At 40.2% G+C, this 19,170-nt stretch overlaps 1 protein-coding gene across 6 annotated transcripts in view; it reads right to left on the minus strand.

Annotated features, from left to right (window-relative positions):
• The window catches only part of TRAK1 (trafficking kinesin protein 1), a 136,504-nt gene that overhangs the window by 86,118 nt on the left and 31,216 nt on the right, over nt 1-19,170 (minus strand). For 5 of the 6 annotated variants that reach the window (XM_064444048.1, XM_064444047.1, XM_064444046.1 and 2 more), the window contains exon 2: nt 3,107-3,399. The gene's annotated coding sequence lies outside the window, so the exon portion shown is untranslated. Of the gene's footprint in view, nt 1-3,106; nt 3,400-19,170 lie in introns of those variants that run through there. The other variant, XM_064444050.1, reaches the window with a different exon arrangement.

Consider the following 19,170-nt stretch of genomic DNA (forward strand, 5'->3'; position numbering starts at 1 on the left):
TTTAAAATGGAGTAATTGTTCTACTTCATTTGCCCTTCTATGCCGAATTCGCACAGGTTCAGAAGCATCTACTTATACACACGTAACACTTTAGTTACAGCAACTATGAGTTTTACTATCGCTATTTTACTATTTTACATCGCTTTACTATCAAATCCAGTGGGAAAGTAGTCTTTTAGGATGCTGTCCCCCACTTAGAGGTAACACTGGCTTAAGGAAACTTTTCAACTCCTTGTTTTTTGTGTCACCCAGGCCCACCCCTGCAGTGCTCCTTTTGTGGGTTATGCCAACATAACTGCTTCTAGGCCACACAGTAGAACAGATCAAAGGTGTGACCTACCTAAAAATTAACCCTCACCTCCCCTCTGCCACAAAAGCAGGGGAGGGATTCTATCCAGACCAGTTGCCTAAAATACCTCCAGTTGCACTCCCACAGAAATCTGCTCAAGCACAATTCTGGGGTGGTTTGGGGCCAGGAAATGTTTAAGGCAACCCTGTATCCAAGAAAACATGCTTAGCACAATCAGAATGTGCAATGCACCCTCAGCTACATTACATCTGCTCTCAGGTCCCAGACAGGAAAGACCGGACTCCTCACAGAGAATGCTGAAATGCCTCTCTACTGCCAGCAAACGGAATAGAGAAAAATAATAATAATTTTTTTAAAAAAAGGAAAGCAAAGCAGCAATAATTCTTTGAGTACAGATGACCTTGTAAGTTAAACAACAAAACATACACATCATATAATTTGTTCTTAGGCTTAAATTGTACCAGAGCCAACTCCAATTACATTAGCATTAGCTGGTTACATTTCAGAAAGCATCACCACACAGCACTGTGACTCAGTTTCCCAGTTTTTTCTTAACTCTGTTCAAGCCTTTATTTGCAAGGATTTTTGCAGATAACTTTTACAATAAGCTCTAGGTGTTAGTCTTAGACTAAAAGGAAAGAGGCTACCCTGATTGCTGAATTCGAACATGCCTGCTCTAGGATGAGACAAGACTTGGCCTCAGAAGAAAAATTATGGTGTATGCAGACTTGATATTAACAATTTCTTTCCCACTACATAGTTTAAAAGTGTAAACAGTGCCAACCTCTCAGTCAAACCTACACAAAGTCTTCATGTTAAAGCCTCTGACAATCCTTATTCCTCTGCAAGTGTTTCTCTTTCTGCTTCTTTCAAGGGTATACGCTGGACACCAGCGTGTATGATGGACAAAGATTTTACAGAGGAAGTATGAGATCAGTTCTTAACTCTCAGTCTATGACCTTTGACACCTTTAAAAAGCACAGCAAAGAACCAAAACTCAAAAATCCATTTAAAAAGAAAAAAGCCAAAAAACCAAAACCAAGCAGACAATCAAAAAACACACCATTATTTGTACTGCAAGTCTTACCATGGTGTTGCCAGGTCACAAATAGTACAAATTTACTGCTGCAGAACAGCTAATTCGTGAAAAAGTATTATAGGATCAATCAGTAAACCACAGTTGGCTGACAACTAAGCAAACAGATTCAGAAACTGCATCAAGCTTGAAAGAGCATGAAGTAGGAAGACATGCACTGACCTCCATTTAACAAAAGCTACTTAAAAAAATTAAAATAGTAAGACAGAGCTTGCCTTGCCTTTCAAGGAACCATAGTCAAGATGTCACCTTGATTCATGAAGGAAGTTGGTTGTCTGGGCTTGTAGTCAGAAACAGAAAACCAGAAAGTTAACATCTTCCTGTTAACAGAGGAGGGAGGGAAGGGGAGACAGCCCACAGAACAACTTGGAAGAAAGATCCTTCTACAGGGACCTGGAAAAAGAGTACGCTACCAGGAATGTGCCTATATAATGCGTTTCTAGTCTACCTACCAAGGAAATACCTAGAGGGCAGTCAAGAGTGACCCAAACAAGCTCTAAACCCATGAATACAAAGGAGGAGGCATGGGAAGTTAGTTTCTGTTAACAAAACATTTTATGTAGAAGCATACCTGACTGAAAGTGACTTCAGTGTTAATCTGGCTGCTTGTCTTCAAGGGAACAGGGATAGACATGCAGAGCATCTCTCCCCTTCTTTCTATTTTCTTTTTTTCAGAATGTCAACCCTTAGCAACTACACAGCGGTTGAGCTGAGCTAAGTTAAGGCATACTACAGAAGTATCTGTTGATAGTGACCATTAACTAATTCTCTGACCTACAGACAATTCTAGAAATGGCTGGAAGTAACTCAGGATAAAGGCATCTGGCTATCAGTTAGAAGAGCTCCAGTCTTATTTCTGTTTTTCTCAGCCCTCTCATTTGTCCCTCCTGAAAACTCAGCTGAGTCCTTCAAACATTCCCAAAAGACCTTGGAACTGACAAGGTCACGGTAAGCTAAAAGAAGCCTCCCAGCTCAGCCAACAAACCATGGCTTTGGAATGGAAACTGCCTGTCATTTCATGGCCATATCCATGACTAAACTGAGTTACAGTGATTATTCAAACACAAAAAAATTGGGTCAGCTGACCACATCACTAAAAATCTAATTCTGTTTAGAATACTACACTAAACATATATTCCATTTATTTGTATGAACACTATGATAAAAAGGCATTCAGCCTTTCATACAAGCATGCAGAAGAAGCTGTTCCTTAGACATTAACTTTCCTAGTTCCAGAACTAATGTGGCAAAAATGGAATGGCTTTAAAAAGCAAGAAGATATACAGTCAAAATATGATGTTACATACTGTTTCTCCCACAAAGCAATTCTCCTACCAACACAAAAAATCTAAATTATGTTGAACGTTAGGACAACCATTCCATAATTTTAAGCTGCAGTATTTCCTTCCCCTCATTCCTGACTTTTATTTGGTTTATTTTCCAAACAAACTTCAAATGGTTCCCCTTCCCAAGCACATAAGTATATATCCTAGTTTGGTCAAACCTATTTGCAAGAGCCTTAAACCTTACAAAGTGCTTCTATTGAAAATCTAGATGCTTGTGAAATCACTTAAACAAGAAAAACGTGCAGAACAGCAGCAGAATTGTCCATGAACCAGATATCTCACCAATGGCTCAAGAACAGAAGCTTAACTATACATTTCCATACCCTTCCCAAGATAAAAGATTTGACTGCTTACCAGTAATGGTGCAGGCATCTCTGTACTCTCTGCAGTCTGGCACATCGTCTTCCACTGCTTCACTTACATAGTGCTCTTCGTGAATGCCTGTGTCACAGGCTAGGACTGCATGATTCGACGGCTCTGAAGGAGGCACAGTGGCGGCCAAAGTGCAGTCGTGCAAAGCTGTGGCGTCCAGCTTGGCAGGTTTCACAGGGTTGTACAAACTGCCATCAGGGGGACCAGCACCGGAGACTGGGTCTGGCTGGCAGAAACAGAACTCTTTCTCTTTGCTAGAGTTGGATTCAAGAAGTCTGCAAAATACAAAAGAAACAAGTGTTCAATTCAAGCTATTCCAAACAGCGTAAATCAGAATAGATAAACTAATGTTTAAGGAAAAGAAAATTAACTGGACAAATTCAGCAAATACTAAAAACAAAAGAGTCTTCAGAGAGCAACTGCCTATCTTTGCAATTTGCACAGTCAGGTCAAGTAGGAAAGCGCTATTCTTTGTACCATGTTATTAGATTTTTGCCTAACACAACTTGGGGTAAGTGCAGTCCATCCACCAGCTGCCCTCCCCTCACGTTGGGCAAGGGAAAGCTCTATGTAACCAAGCCTGCTGCCTGAGCAACACTGTGCGGACAGACTGCACATCACTGGTTGATTTACTGATACTTAAATAACATTGTAGTATAACCTCCTAATAATTTCTATATTGTTTGGCATCAGTCAATTTCAAATGACAACGCTCCTAGGCTTATCCCCTCCACTGGGCCACTGTGCGCAGCCCAGCCCTTCGCTGCCAGCTGGCATCTTTGCTCCCTTTACAGAGTGCACAGGAAACAGAAATCAAGGTGCACTGGGTTAAGGGGGTGTCTAGTTACTGAGGCTGAAGCACTGGGGAACAGCAAACAGAGAAGGAACTCCATCAAAGACAGACAGCGATGCCCCCAGCAAGATTAAATGGGCCAGAGAAGGAACGAAGAAGAGCACCTTCTATCCAAAAACTTCACCGAACCTTTTGGATAAAGGGCTAAAAGCACTGCAATAATTGGTGGTATGGTACTGGTTTTGGTTATCAGAAGTGTAAGAAAAGACGCAAATGCTCGTTACTGCTAGAAAAGGAAAATGCAATAATGAGATTGCAGAAAAACCAGACTTGGGAACGGACTAGAAAGGCAGGAAGGAACTGCATACTTTATATATATACTTTATATATGAAGTAGTTACAAGCAGCTGAGGAACAGGCCACACAAGAACACCCAGACTACATGGAAAAAGCAGAAAGTCAGCCAGGAAGACGACAGAAGTGCACTGGTCTGCAAGCAGGTATTGATGCAACTCAATATTCAAGTGCAGCAGCAGAACATGCTATGTTCAGTACTTCATTGAGAACTAGAAATAGAAGTTTTCTGGAGAATTCTATGAAAACGGTTCTTTTTAATCTCTAGGAACACGTCCAGATAACCTTATTTTGCTGTTAAATTTGTACTCGGGATTTTCACACACAGAATCACAGAATGGTAGGGGTTGGAAGGGACCTCTGGAGATCACCTCACCCAACCCCCATGCTTGAGCATTTCTAGTAAATAACATTATTGCTTCACCAAAGCATGACAATACTTCTAGAATCTCATTGCCAGACTCAAGCCTCTGTCTCTAAACTGTCAAGATATAGATTACACATTCTAGACCTTCTGGGAATAAGCTTCAGAGAAACCTTGCAAAGTTCTAATACTGTACGAGCACCATCTTTTCTCAAGATATTTTTCCCTTTCACCACAGGTATAAGAAGAAAAATCAAAGCACAATTCTCTCCCCCTCTCAGAGGGTCTCAACAAGGACTTGTTTACACTGAAATCAGAACACCACAACCAGAAAACAGATAGGCAATATTAACTCTGGGGGGAAAAAACTATCCTCATACACGAAATGTCATTTCATTAAGTCTTCTTCAATTCCAAACATTTGTATTTCCATGTTATCACTTAACCTGGAAATAGTTCTCATACTGAGAGGCTCAAAATCTCTATTTTGTTAATAATCATAATAGCTACAGGAAAATATTAAATCAAATTATAAGTTTATGATACTATCCTTTCATACAAATAATACTCTGCTGTGGCAGCTGCAGGAAAAGAAAGTTTCAGTCGAGTGCTTTAACAGAAAAATTGTATGGCTCCCCTGCAGAGCATCCATCATTCCTGCACTATCATACTACATACTGAAAAGAACAGCGGGGTCACCTGTACCTATTATTTTTAAAATGGTCCACTTTCAAGTGGCTCTTTAGGAATAACAGGAGGGAGGCTCCTGATATTAGACATTAACTGTTCAAGTAAAGTTGGAATCAAAAGGCAGATCTTCATTTTCCACTCTGCACTGAAGACAGAAACAGCTTAAACTATAAACAAGAAAATATCTTGGACACGCATAGACTGATTACATTAAAAGGTCTCCATTTCATCCTTTTAGTTGCTACCACACATCTGTGAATCACATTTGTTTTGGGAAACTCTTCGGTAAGTCTGTTACTCCCAGACATGCCCTTGTTAGTAAGTAACCAAAAGCATTAACAGGACTCTTCAGCTTTTCTTGCCCTCCCTCCTCTCCCCTCCTCCCCCCATGCCCTGCCTTCACAGCTACAGGAAGCCAGAAACGTAACAACACTACCAAATGAAATAGCACCGATAACAAAAGCATGATTTCTGTGTAAAAGTCTTCAAGTAGGTTTTGGGAATCTGAGATGTGGTAACTTTTCTGAACACACTGACATTCAACATCTGATGTACCTGATCACCTTTACTCATTCACCACTATCTCCCACATACTCCTCAGCAAAAATGCTTTTAGCCAGAACACAACATTGCAAGTTGCATTAGAAGTTTGTCCTGAATTAGTTTCACTTTGCCCTCTTCACCCAGCTTAGCATTCACCCCATTGAGGTACCATGGATCCAGTTCTCCCCCTCGTAAGCGGCACTCCAACAACTTCTGCCCTGCCACTGTTAAGAACAGGTAAACATAGAGACAGAGACATTCAGAAACAAAAAGTTATCCCTGCTCTTGCTTCACACAAGGTGTTTTACCTTTGGCAATTATAGAAACCATAAACAGATTTTGAAAAAACAAGTAAGCAACAAAAACATCCCCCCACAAAAACCCACAAGTCAGTTTGCCTGGTGTGCTGCAGAAACCCGTGTAAAATCTATAAGAGAAAGTCAAGCTCTGGATTAAGGAAGAGAATTTGCCTTGATCTTAAAAACTTGTATCATGAAGGGAACAAAGTGGGCATATATGTGTATGCCTGCTCCCTTTCAGACTTATTAAATATCCTCTATTTCAGTAAATACAATGGAAGAATGCTGTTCAGGCTCTATTAAATTCATAGAGGTACTGTTTGCATGGCCTCTCTTGCAAGGCAAATATTACCACCTACTCCAGGGGCACACACTTTTCCTTTAAACACTCACCTAAATCTTCCTGTTGCAGAAAATAACAAACTACAGCTGAGCAGTATTTACCAGCCATGAAGAGGAACAGACATTGTAGCTACTATACCCATGAACTACCAAACATTAATATTATTCTTTAGTCAGTCTCACTTGCATATACAGTATTCCTACGGAGAAGAAGGTAGAAATTGTTATTGCAGTGTTTTGCATTTACTCCTCCTGACATCCAAGCAAGGACGTGTTTTCTAAGTCAGATTACGACTTTTCTTGATGACAATGCATTTCATTCTTTCTACTGTGTATGTCAACAGCAGCCTCCACACAGGATTTAAATAACTCTTCCACCTACTATGACATAATTCAGCTTTTGCCTCAGTGGCTCTTCTGCACCATTTCTACCAGTCTATTTACAATGACAGTTTGGGGCCTATAAACAGTCCTGGGTCTAAATAAATATTTAATTTGGAATATTTGAACTTAATTTTTCAGTGTAAAACTGTTTGCAGAAAGAGCACAATTCCCTTATTGTCTAAATGTTTTTAACCAGGTCATTTTACTCGGGGGGGGAGAAAAAGCCCAAACAAAAAAAATAAACAAGCAAAAACAAAAAACCAAAACCAACTTATTTGCAAGCTCTTTGTTGAAGGGACTAATTCAAAACTTGTACTTCGTAAGAGCAAGGGCACAAGCACAAAGTCTTACTCCTGCACACCTCCCCTGTACAATACCCAGACTTTGGTCTAACCCAATAAATGCTTAAAACACAGTGTTTGCATCATCACTACATAAAGAGCTTAAATTCTATACACACTAAACACCACTGCCATCTAACAGTACACCTACACTATAGTTTGGACTATGACTACAGTGTAACTAAGACCTGATCAAGAAGTACATTGGGTATGATTGCAGTGTACCCACGGCAGCCCAGACTACAAAAGCCAAGTCAAATTGAGTTGTGGTTAGCCAGCAGTGCACTCCACTTAAGAAAAAAAAAAAAAAAAAAAAAAGGCTGTCCAGCTGTAGGTACCTAGGCAAAGCAGTTCAACACCAAAAGACATTTATATCAGACAACAGCCAAGATCTGAGGGTTCTGAGGTAAAGAAAAAAAAATCCCCATATCAGCCATTAAAAAAAGTTCACTGTTTGTTTGCAGTGGGTTTTGGGGGGAGGAGGTTGAGTTTCACTCACCACATATTTCATTCAAACGCAAGTAAAATAAACCACTTGCTGTTTCACAGCCATTTGAAATAAAGTTTTCCTGCATTAGGTTGTGTTTAATCCTGAACTCTGACTCTAAAGACAAAAATGAGTTAAATAGTCCTTCTTCCTCCCTCAAAAACAGTAAAAGAGACAGAGCTATTCAACCGCATGCCTACCCAGTGCCCAGCAATGCCAACAAATACATTGTTTGTAACCATGTGACATTCTTCTCATCACCATCTTAGATTGCAGCAAATGACTGTAGTCACAAAACATCTGGAACTCCTACAAATGATGTGCTACTAAAAAGCAACAGGCTGCACCCTGTGGCGATTATTAACTGAAAATTGTTCGAAGCTTATCTGTCTAGCTCAGATTTTGTGCTTCAAATAATACTTTTATTCATTAGTCAGAAATGGTACCTTGATCGCTGCAAATGTAAAGAAATATTCCTTAAAAGAGGGGAAAAATACCTTTCTAGTGCTTCCAACTAAAATCTTTCCCTTTCTTCCAGGTCATCCTTTTGCTATGCATATTCTCACGCTTAACTATCTGGTTTAGAGCAGTAGTGCAGTTTTGAGGCAAAACCATTTACTGTGAGCTAGCTGGTTTTTCAGAACAACTTTGATGCACAGGAACAGTCAGTTCCCTTTTGAGTAAGAGAACCTGAAAACTCTGCTCCAAGATGCACTTCAAATGCAACCTGCTGCCAAAGAAGGACATGAGACTTCAAACAACCACGTGGGCTTCATCACAGCAAGGTCATTTGGTGTGTACCTATGACATTTTTCTCCTGTGGAAAGCTTCAAACAGCACAGGTTAAATGGGACATTTAGTGCAAGGTGCCAAGCTAAATCTAATCTGAAGTAAACCATCCAAATCAGTGATGAAGATTTAAGAAGCTTTAATCTACTGATGCATCCCTACTGACCAAAGTATCTTCTAATTTAGACAGAACCTCAGGCTACCAAGGGATTGAGAGCGCTTTCCATCCTTAGCATCTGCCTAGAGCTACAGAGCTCTGATCTTGTATTCTCATTTACTGATTTACTAATTCTCATGGTTAAACACTTCAGAGGTTTTCAGGGTGTGCAAATTCTTCTGTTTAATGTACCTGCAAGAGTCCTACCAGAAATGTTCTTCCCTCTTTTTTTATATCACTTTGTAAATCCACTAAGCACCTCTATTTTACTATGTCTGCTAAGTTTGCTAAATTCTTTAACAAGAGCCCTCCACTTATTTACATGAAAAATACTTTCTTCAAATGCAGAATGCCCCACATAGACACTGGAGCAAATCAAAACCAGTTTATATGTCCATCTAATCTGTGAAATGGATTAACATGCTGGCCTACCCTTGGTAATTCAGAATAGTCTTCAGTCTGTGTTTCGGAAAATCATCACTGAATTGACCAAAGCAAGACTTGCTTCGAGCATTCGACTTGCTTATTTCTTTACTAAATCACATCTTCCATCTACAAAAGTTTGCTTTTTTTTTTTTAATTTAAGAACTATTTCTTCACTGAGTGGGTGGGCTTAAAAGCCAGTCAAAATGCCTACTTCCATTTAAACACACTTTGTCAGACCACAAAGAAACAACCATTTGCAGTAAATCTGGCTTTCACACACACACACACACACTATTTAACTTTTATCTAAAGACTGATCCTAAATAACTGAGTTGTTTTAATCTTGTCCTGCATAATCTTGCCCTCCTATAAACCATGGGGTTTTATTTTCCACTCAGGAGCTAGCTTTTAAATATGCAGAATGCTGACTGCTTAGTTAAACCTCTAACTAGATGGACAAAAATAGTGAAAGTGTCATAGATGAATGACAGAATGTGACAAGCAGTTTATTTACCTTCAAACATACATAAAAACTAGTACTGCATTTCTCATGTTAGAAGAGATCCATAATTTTTACAGCAAATTAAGGGGACAAGCATCTTGGACTACTCTAGACTACATCCTTATCCAAAGTTTTAATGCCATTTAAGAACCTTTTAATCAAACACCTTTCCTCGATCACCCTGGAGGAAACACTGCCTCGCTCTCTTGACAGGGTTTGTGCTTCTGGTGACCCAGGCAGCCACCCCAAAGCCATCTGTGACCCCAGCATCACACAGACCCTTCTCCTCAAGCCTTATATCACATTTAAATTATATTGCATGCTCTTCCCCCACCCTCCCCTTGACAACCCCCCACCCCCACCCACCCACCCCCCGCCCCCATAGCAGGATTAGGAACTCTGGCCTAGCCAAATGCAATCTTTTCAGAAAAGTACCAACACCCAGTGATTATGTCAAGTGCTATAAAGGATCTTCTCAGGTATATGCCTCCCAAAAGAGAGGCTCTTCTGCATATAAAACCATTAAAGAATGTTTTCAAGCTAAAGCTTTGAAGGCTTTCTGAAACCACTTTTTATAAAGCCTCATAACCAACAAGTATTAAGCAGATGAAGGCATCCAAAACCATAACAATACCTGGCTAACTGCCAGTGGCATGGCAATGTCTTTTAGAATAACAGAGTCACTACCAGAGAACAAAAGCCAGAATAGCAGCAGCAATAATCAAAAAGATGCTTAAACAATAGTATCAACATGTAAAGCATAAAACCTTAATCTCAAGGTCCCCAAAGCTGCTGCTGTGACCTTGTTTGGCCTTATTTGACCATTAAGTCACCAATCAAGACAGTCATGTTTTTTCAAAAATTAATGCAAGTCAAAACATCATAAACAAATAGCCCCATAAAGAAAAGGAAAGAAAGGAAAAAAAAAAAAAAAAAAAAGAAAGAAAACCACCCCACTGTTCTCCACAAACCAGAGTTTCTCACCACCAGAACTTGGCCTTCAGAAGGAGCCCATCAGTCTCTTCTCCCCTCAGGCCAAAGGCGAGTGGAAGCATACTGTAAGACAAGGCCTGGGTTTGACCTTCGCAGCTGTGAGTGCACAAGTGTCCTCTCCCCCGGCTTTTATGTAGCACTGCCCCTCTCTGCTCTGAAGTTCCTTGAGGCAAATGTTGCAGGGTTCTATAAATAGTTCTTCCTTGTGTAAGGCTCCTGTTACACTGGGAGCTTTTTACAGATTCCTCTCCTTTTATTTCATGTAGGCTACCAAACTTGCCCTCCCTGCCCCTGCCACGAACAAATAAAACTGAAAACAGTTAAAAGTAAGTCCATCACGCTACTGTCTGGGAGATCTCAGCTAGACGTGCTGCGTACCTGTCTTGCAAAGGGAAAGCTGTTTGACCACCACTAGTACAGAGTCTACGAGAACTGCACGTGCAGTCAAAGGAGGAATTAATCAGGTAACAAAACAAAGCTCAGAGGTACAGCAATGCAAACTATAAACACCTCAAACACGTACTTTCTATTCAGTCCCGCGCACTTGCAAGGTGCTCACTGAGGTAGACCAATACAAGCTGGGGCCAGGGGAATGGTCCAATACTTGCTGAAGAGAAAGGAAGATTCTGATCACTTAAAAAAAAAACAACCACCAAACAAACCACCAAATCATTTGGTGTTAGGTTGCTGTTGTATTTAGTATGTACAAACTCCTGCCTCATACACAGCCAGTACACAATGTAAACTACACGAACATCAGCTGCAGCACATGAACACATGCTGCCTACCAGCATAGCTCCATGTACCACTAAGAGAGGCAGGTATCAAAGATTTGTCAAACAGTTTGTGTATGAGGGAAAACTATTACACCAGCAGCAAAACAGGTCCTCAAGTAGTATGGATGGGAACAGTGACAACAGAAACCTGTTAAGTGTGGCTTTTTTTTTTTTTTAATACACCACAAGACCATGAAACTACCCACTTCTCCATAAGCCTCAAAGACTTTCAGAGATTCAAAGATAAGTAAATATTTGGTACTGCTTTTCCACTTGTTAAGAAAAGCTGTGGGATGACAACAGTTTCTCTGAAATGCAGCAGAGGAGGCAGGGCCACTACGTCTGCTCTTCAGCCCTGAGCTCATTTCCTATCCTCACGAAGGACCAGCGAGAGGACCAGAAGCAGAAGAGAGAAGAAAGGCACAACTGCACTAGACAAATGTGAACTAGATACTAGTAAAGTGGGAAACAAAACAAAACAAAAAAACCATCAACCCTACTGAACAGTGTCTGAGCCTATGACAGCATGCAGTAGGTAAAGATATTAAAAATAAAATACATTAGCATTCCAAACCAAAACACTGGTCAGCCAGCCAAGCCATATCTTCTCCATCAGGGCAACACTGAAGATCAAGGAAAAGCAGCGAAAACAGCTGAAAGACCATGCTAGAAGGGTGGTTCCCCACCACCACCACCGCTTAAACAAAGATACAGTTAACCTAACTGCCAACAAATCTGTGACAAGAGTTTTAGTCAAGTAACCCTAAACAAAGAACAGATTAACTCAAACCAGATATCTACCATGATTTAAAACCTGAGGGGGAATTTTAATCTTGTCTTGCATTACTATTGTTCTTCTCCTATTACAGGAGAATTTTCTGGATTTCCCACCCTCTACAATGACTTCTAAGAGTCTACCTAGCGTTGGTATAATTTAAATTTAAAAAAAGAAAATGCTGTTTTACAGGATTGGAGAAGTGTCTTTTTTTCAGAAGAACAGCTATTAAAATTTGAAATCATTTACACAAAGTATCACATAACAGAACTAAGGCTGCTGCTTTTCTTTACTATTTCTTATTGCACAGAGACAGTGAGAGCAGGGGTGAGAGGAAGCAGCTGATATGAAAAAGGAAAAAAAATCCTTGCAAACTGCCCTAAAAAACCCCACATCAAACACAGAACCCCATAAAACCCACACGCTACACCTGCTGTGTCCTGATCCATTTACTGTCAGACTGAGTTTATTACTTTGAAACAAGCTGAATAATAATTTTTTTAAAAAAGAAAAAAAATCAAAACCCAATCTATTGAGTAAGAACATCCCATTCTTGCAGAAAGTAAGAACTTAAAGTTTAACATTGCTTCCAGCAGCAATAGGAAAGATGACTATTAGGAAGCCTACCTCCAAGGACAGTCAGACCACCAATTCCTGCTCTGAGTAAGATACTAAGATGATCCGCTTTGGCTCACTAGCATCATTGGCCCTCACACCCTGGCAGTAAGCCTACCCTCGTGCTCCAGGAACTGGCACCATCCAGTGAGAACCTCCCTCACTCTTCAAGGTTGTCTTATAACCCTAAACATGCACAAAGTTCCTCAAAACCTATCCCACAATTTCTTAACTGGCTGTTTATATCACTGAGCCTCATATCCATTTTCTTTTGTTGTCTTTAAGTAGTTATATATGGGACCAATATACTATTATGTTTGAGAGGACATGAGTGAACTGAACCCAGCTCTGTCACAAGCTCTATAATTATAGTCCCTCTCAAAAGCTTTGGGCTGAGGAGAACACCGATCACAGCCCTTTTCAGCAAAGAGAAGGGCAAACCTCCAACACTTGTGGATACCCAGGCCTCACACGTCACTTTCGGTACCAGTGTTGAGGAGTGACAGAACAAGACTACAGATTCCTAACAACCAGCAATCCTGGGCCTTATACCAAAGCCTTGGTCACATGGACTTCCCAGCAGCCAAGACGTGAGCTGCTGACTAACAAGGGTGCATCTCAACACATACCATTCCAGCGCAGGACTGCTTCCCTTCTGCTTCCATAGAAGTTAATGGCTACAACAAAAGACAGAATCTCACAATCCTTCTCAAAACACTACAATGTAGTTTAACAACTGGCACAATTATTCTGTCATTTTTCTGCTTATGAAGTTTGTGTGTAAACACCAAGAATAAAATAGGAAAATAAGAATTTTCTGTTTAAAGGTTGCTCTGTATACCCAGTATATTACCATATACATGTGTCTGTGTTCTTGGGAACCTAGAAATGTTTATCTTAACAACAGGCTGTGGAATTTTAGGAAACTCGGCCAATTATCCATGGCTTAGTGCCCTTAAAGTCAAAGTCACACTAGCAATGATTTTGGAACAGTTTTTAAAAAATTCCAGGGGCATTAACATGAACATGGCAAGAGCAACACTGTGATACAGTCTTTAATAAACTGAAAAAAAACAAAACAGAAAGGTCTCCCTACAAGGGAGAACTGCACAAGAGCACAAGCTAAGGGGCGAAAACACAAATAATTAAATGTAACACATGCTGGTTTTGCTTCACTTGTAGACTAAACTCTCTTACTTAATTACACAATGAAGTTGAAATCAAGCATTGTGGCTTTCCCCGAAGGACCACAAAAATAAAAATCTCAAGTCACTCAATACGGACGGATCAAATGGTTCCAAACAATTTGGAAACCGTTTCTGGAAAATAATTGCAATAACCCTTAAACATGGTGCTTCTTGAAGTTGTCCTCAAATTCCAGTATGCATGTGCATATTCTCCAAAATGCACAACAGACAGTACTCAATATTGAACTTTGTTTATTCAGAGTCACGGCACGGGCAGTAAGAAAGCACTCAACAAAATTGCCCCCTGCCAACTCCTGCTCTATTGGTCTTTGTTGGTGGAGATTTAAAACTACTGTAAGGGGACTAGGCAAGCCAACCTGCTTACCAATCACTCAATTCAGTTTCCCACTTATCAGCATGCCTTATGACTTATTCATATCCTAGCACCCAGTCAGAAAGCATTCTGAATATACCAACAGCCTCAGGCAAGCAACGAAGCCAGCTTTCAGTGATGGGAAACAGTTCCTTGACAAACCTTATTCCTGTGTGTACTCTACAACTTAGCTGGTAGACCTGAAATTTCTCTGAAAACTTTCTCTGAAAGGGAAATTTTTCACTACAGCATCAAAAGCAGCCCTTGCTCAGACAATAAGAGGAACCAGACAAATTTGTCAAAATATTACAGACACATGGTAAAGGTGGAAGTACACAGAACAACAAGTAGGTTTACAAGGTTGGAAATCGGCATTTGAAGCACTTCCGCCTTCAACTAAAAAAAAAATATCACTAATGTTTTCTGCCACCAGTTTAAAGGAAAGTATCTCTCAACAGAAGTGCATTACGATGCTTAGAAATTTCTTCCTTTAAACTGTTTTTTCATGACCTAAATTAGTAGAGCAAAGGTCCTATCAGCCTCAGAACCAGTTAGGATTAATTTTCCTCAACCCATGCACATACTCTATCACAAGCAAAGTTATCATACCCATTACTCAGTTTCTTTAGGATAATGATAACACTGACTCAGATTTAAGACCAAAACATATTCTGGACTTTCAATGCCCACAGTTATATTTGAGGAAGATTATAAACTTCAACGCCATAGGGAAGTATCACTAGAGCCAAAGCAACTGCTTGACTATTTTACAGACTTTCACACTTTTTGCTTGTGCACAAAGAAGCAAGCTTCTGTCAAGGAAGCTGAGGAAGATTCATATTTCTAGATCACAAGCAAAATGGAAAGCAAGGCCTACAAGTTCCATCCTGAATATAAATACAGGACTTCCTGAAAGGAAGAGACCTCTTTACCTCCTCTGTAAATTCCCTGTGTTGACTGCTCATTTGACACACTTATCTGAGCTAAAACAGGTAAAAAAGAAAGCCAAGATTTGACAGCTGATGCCAGTAACATTAAAAAGTGCTTTGAGCCTGTGCACCCTCAATTTCATTACTTCACCTTCTTTAATTTTAGGTTCTCTGTCCAATATGTTCCAGCATCAGACCTCAAAGCTTTATCACATGTCTTTTGCTGTCAAGAGATAATATGAAACTCTCCTTGTTATTAAAGGCCTGTGGAACACCTCCTTGCAACTTAGCACGGAAGACAAGGAAAAATTAACTTCCTTGGAAAGGGCTGTGCATCACATCATTAAAAGAGAGATTTTTTAGAAAAATACTTCTATATTCTACATCGGGACTGAAATTATGTCAGCCTATTTAACTCCTTCTGTGGTTCATGTAAAAAAGCTTTTTATTTAAATTTAGTCATCCTTTAAGCACAGGAAAGGTGACATATTACATTTTATCTGCCTGAGTGTTTAGGGTCTAATAGAATTTTCGGCAAGAAATGATGAAATAACATTAAAAACATGCCCTGATATATATAAAAACATGCAGAAGATATCTCCAGGCCATCACTTACCCCATACAAACAAGAGTTTTAGCTTTGTTTAACAAATTCCTGGTCATCCTTCTGGTCAGAACAACACAGCTGTCCAAACAGTTCATACAACAGTTCAAGCAAAAGACAAGACTTTATCCCAAAGAGAAAATTGTGCTATTTCCCCTACCAGGATGCAGGGAATTAAACATTTTAGTTATTCCTGCTGCAGAGTAGAGACATGGGCATGCTGGACAACCCTTACTTCACTTGCTGTTCTGGATCCAGACTTGGTTTTCAGAAACATACTGTTTCTTTGTCTGTACCAACTGCAGGGTTCAGCAAAGACATGGCCTCCTACTTGTAATAAGAGTAATTTTCTGTTCTCCTCAGTAAAACATTGTGCCATCACTTTGAAATTGTTGTTTTATAATACACCATTTTTCCTTGCATGCACTCCTATGTGTCTGTAAGGTCCCACAGCAGCAAAGCTCAGTTTTCACACACTTGTCCCTCACCATGGAAACTGAAAAGGAAGAACAAACAGTGTGCACATACCTCATTTATATTATTAATAAAAACTCATCACAGTACCCTACTGATATTCATCATTAGGCTGAAGTCTCCATGGCCAAATCAGGAAGCACTGTAAGCTTCCCGTGACTCAGGCCTTGCAGTAATTCCCTTGTAAACTTCCGTCATCATCAACACCAGTAACTGACACATCAAGGCCAAAATAAGCCACCGTCCTATAGTTAAAAAAGGCAGCTGCAGAAAGTCTAGCACAGGCCCTCTGGGGTGAATGTCTTGGTAGTGATAAGCTGCACCAGAACCTCCCTAGAGCTCTCTTTCAAGAGATCCACAGGTTTTCATCATAGGTCTGCAGTTCCACCACTCATGCCCTGGCTCCAGAGCTGCTGTTTAGTCCAGGCTCCACAGCCACCAAAATCCACACCAGCTGCCAGCACAGCCACGGCCCACTGCCCAAATAATCTCTGTGCAAATGTACAAGTGATCTCTGTGCAAGGCATGCTGCTGCTTTGTCAGCAGGATAAGCCAGTGCTGAAATGCTCTCTTCCTCAGCCTCGCTCTACCTACACTGACTGCAGTAGAAATACAAAGTTTTATTAATAAGCAGGAGGAAAAGGTCAGCAACTTGACTGGGATCCACAACTTTCTAGGCCAAGATCAGCTGCACAGTATGCCAGAAGGGCCAGATAAGAGACCAGTTTTCCCAGAACATGCCATAAACTGCATGGAAACAACACAGCATACACCTATATGGTCTCCCACAGAACCCTACTGCCAAATGAGCGCTCATACAGCCACGTTGATACGGAACAGAAGGGTGTTTTACAACTCCCACTGATTTCAGATAATCCATGCTAAACCTGCAGTGAGGTAGGAAAACAGCAACGTAAAACATTCAATAGCAGACAACAGATCACTTAAAAACTGGCACTGCACTTTGCAGCAATTTTTTTCAAGTTTTCACCTTCTAACTTTTGCATAACAGTGTTACTTCATAGGTTTCCATTCTTCCTCAATCTTCACGTTGTGTTCAGACCTCTATATAGAGATACCAATTTACAGTGCAATTAAGAAACCATACAAAACCCATACATATAGCTAGCACAAAGAATAATATTTTCTTGCTGCTAGAGTGCATATATGATTTACTGGCATGGTGTTTAGCTGCACCAACAGGTTTCCAAGTTCAGACAGATTTTTACCTCTTTCACCTGCATAAGTTTATTCTTAAGAGGTAAGAAGCTTGTTTTTGTAGTCATGCGTCACAAATATGTCACTGAAGATATACGACTCTAGCTCAGTTCTTGGAATTTTTAATTTTTTTTTTTTTTTTTTTTACAGTTCTGGTTAAAGCAATGTAGATGCACATTAGTGCACAGTGATAGAATATATCACTACAGATGAAGACAGGAAGACAATCTGAGCACTCCATTCTTGCTCCAAATACACCTGCAGCCATTAAAGCTGCACTGTGCTGCCCGGTCATTCACAGTGCAAAGCAAAAGGCAACTAGGGAGGACACTGGCCACATCATTCTTACGTTGCCCAGGACAGCCACAATCTCAGTGACAAAGACATGTATGCCATCAGTTTTAAAAGCAAACATTTAATGGTTAGCTACCATAGTACAGTTTGCATTCATTGTCAGGTCCCCTTGCTGCAAGACAAGGGGTGCCACCATAGCTACCAAGTTTTAGTCGTTGTGGTCTGCATTCTTCAGACAAACAACAAACAGCTGTAAAAATAAAACTGACCTTCAGCTTAGCAAGTTTGAAAATTACCCAGAATACATCACATTCTACATGATGCGTATGACAGTGGGCAGAAAATACCTGACCTGATGAAACTGAAGCCCCACATGCAGAATTTTCCTATAAGTGTCCTACATAGGCCAAGTTGCACCACCAGATTAAGCCCAAAATCCATAAGACTGCACATGTAGCACAGGAGTCAGCCACATACAACATTCTCAGCAGGACCAATGGCCACCAGCCAAAATGAAAAAAGATGACATTCAGCATGAACCTATCCTGACCGGCCAGAGGCAAGACAGACAAACATTTTGAAAGTTATTTTGAACTGAGAGAAAAGGAAAAAAAAAAGTTTTTTTCCATATCAGGTAGATGACACTACCCCAGTATGAAGAGATAGTATGGTGGAGCATATAAAACCTTACAATAAATAGTAAGAAGAGATATGACTGATCTTTCACTCCAGCATGCCTACAAACCTTCAACTGCATGGAATGTTACTTTATGAAATACTGGAATAACTGACACAGCCTACCTTACTTTACCTTTGGTGTCCCCACTGCCATGAAATACACATCACTGAAACGTTTCTGCTATGTGGCAGCATTCCCAGGTATGCCATTTAGAGAAGTCTCAAACAGCTTTGAATTCCTTTAAGTTCTCTACCTGCAGATATTATTTGCACAGGTAAACATGAAAGTGAAGAAAAACATTAATTCACTCAGCCATGAAGGTGGAGACTAAAACACTGGGAATGACCTTTGACTTTAGCATTAAAACAAAACACACATTAGAAGTCAGAAGAAGTTGGAAGGGAGAAAGGGGAAAAGCGCAGAAGTGTTGTTTAGGGGAGTCTCACTAGATATTCTGCCACCAGGAAAAATCAGCAGCTTTCCTGCCCCAAGTTCATAACGTAGCACATAAACATGTAAACTGGTGGGCCCTCTTGTGCTTTGTGCTGTTTTTCTACTTCAACTGTCTTTTTCTGCCATAGTTCTGTGAATAAAATAGATCAAAATGAAGCACATATTTTTGTTAAATATCAACTTTTAAATATTAAACTGCCTGTAG

The sequence above is a fragment of the Phalacrocorax carbo genome, chromosome 2 (assembly GCF_963921805.1).
Source record: "Phalacrocorax carbo chromosome 2, bPhaCar2.1, whole genome shotgun sequence".
Lineage (NCBI taxonomy): Eukaryota > Metazoa > Chordata > Aves > Suliformes > Phalacrocoracidae > Phalacrocorax > Phalacrocorax carbo.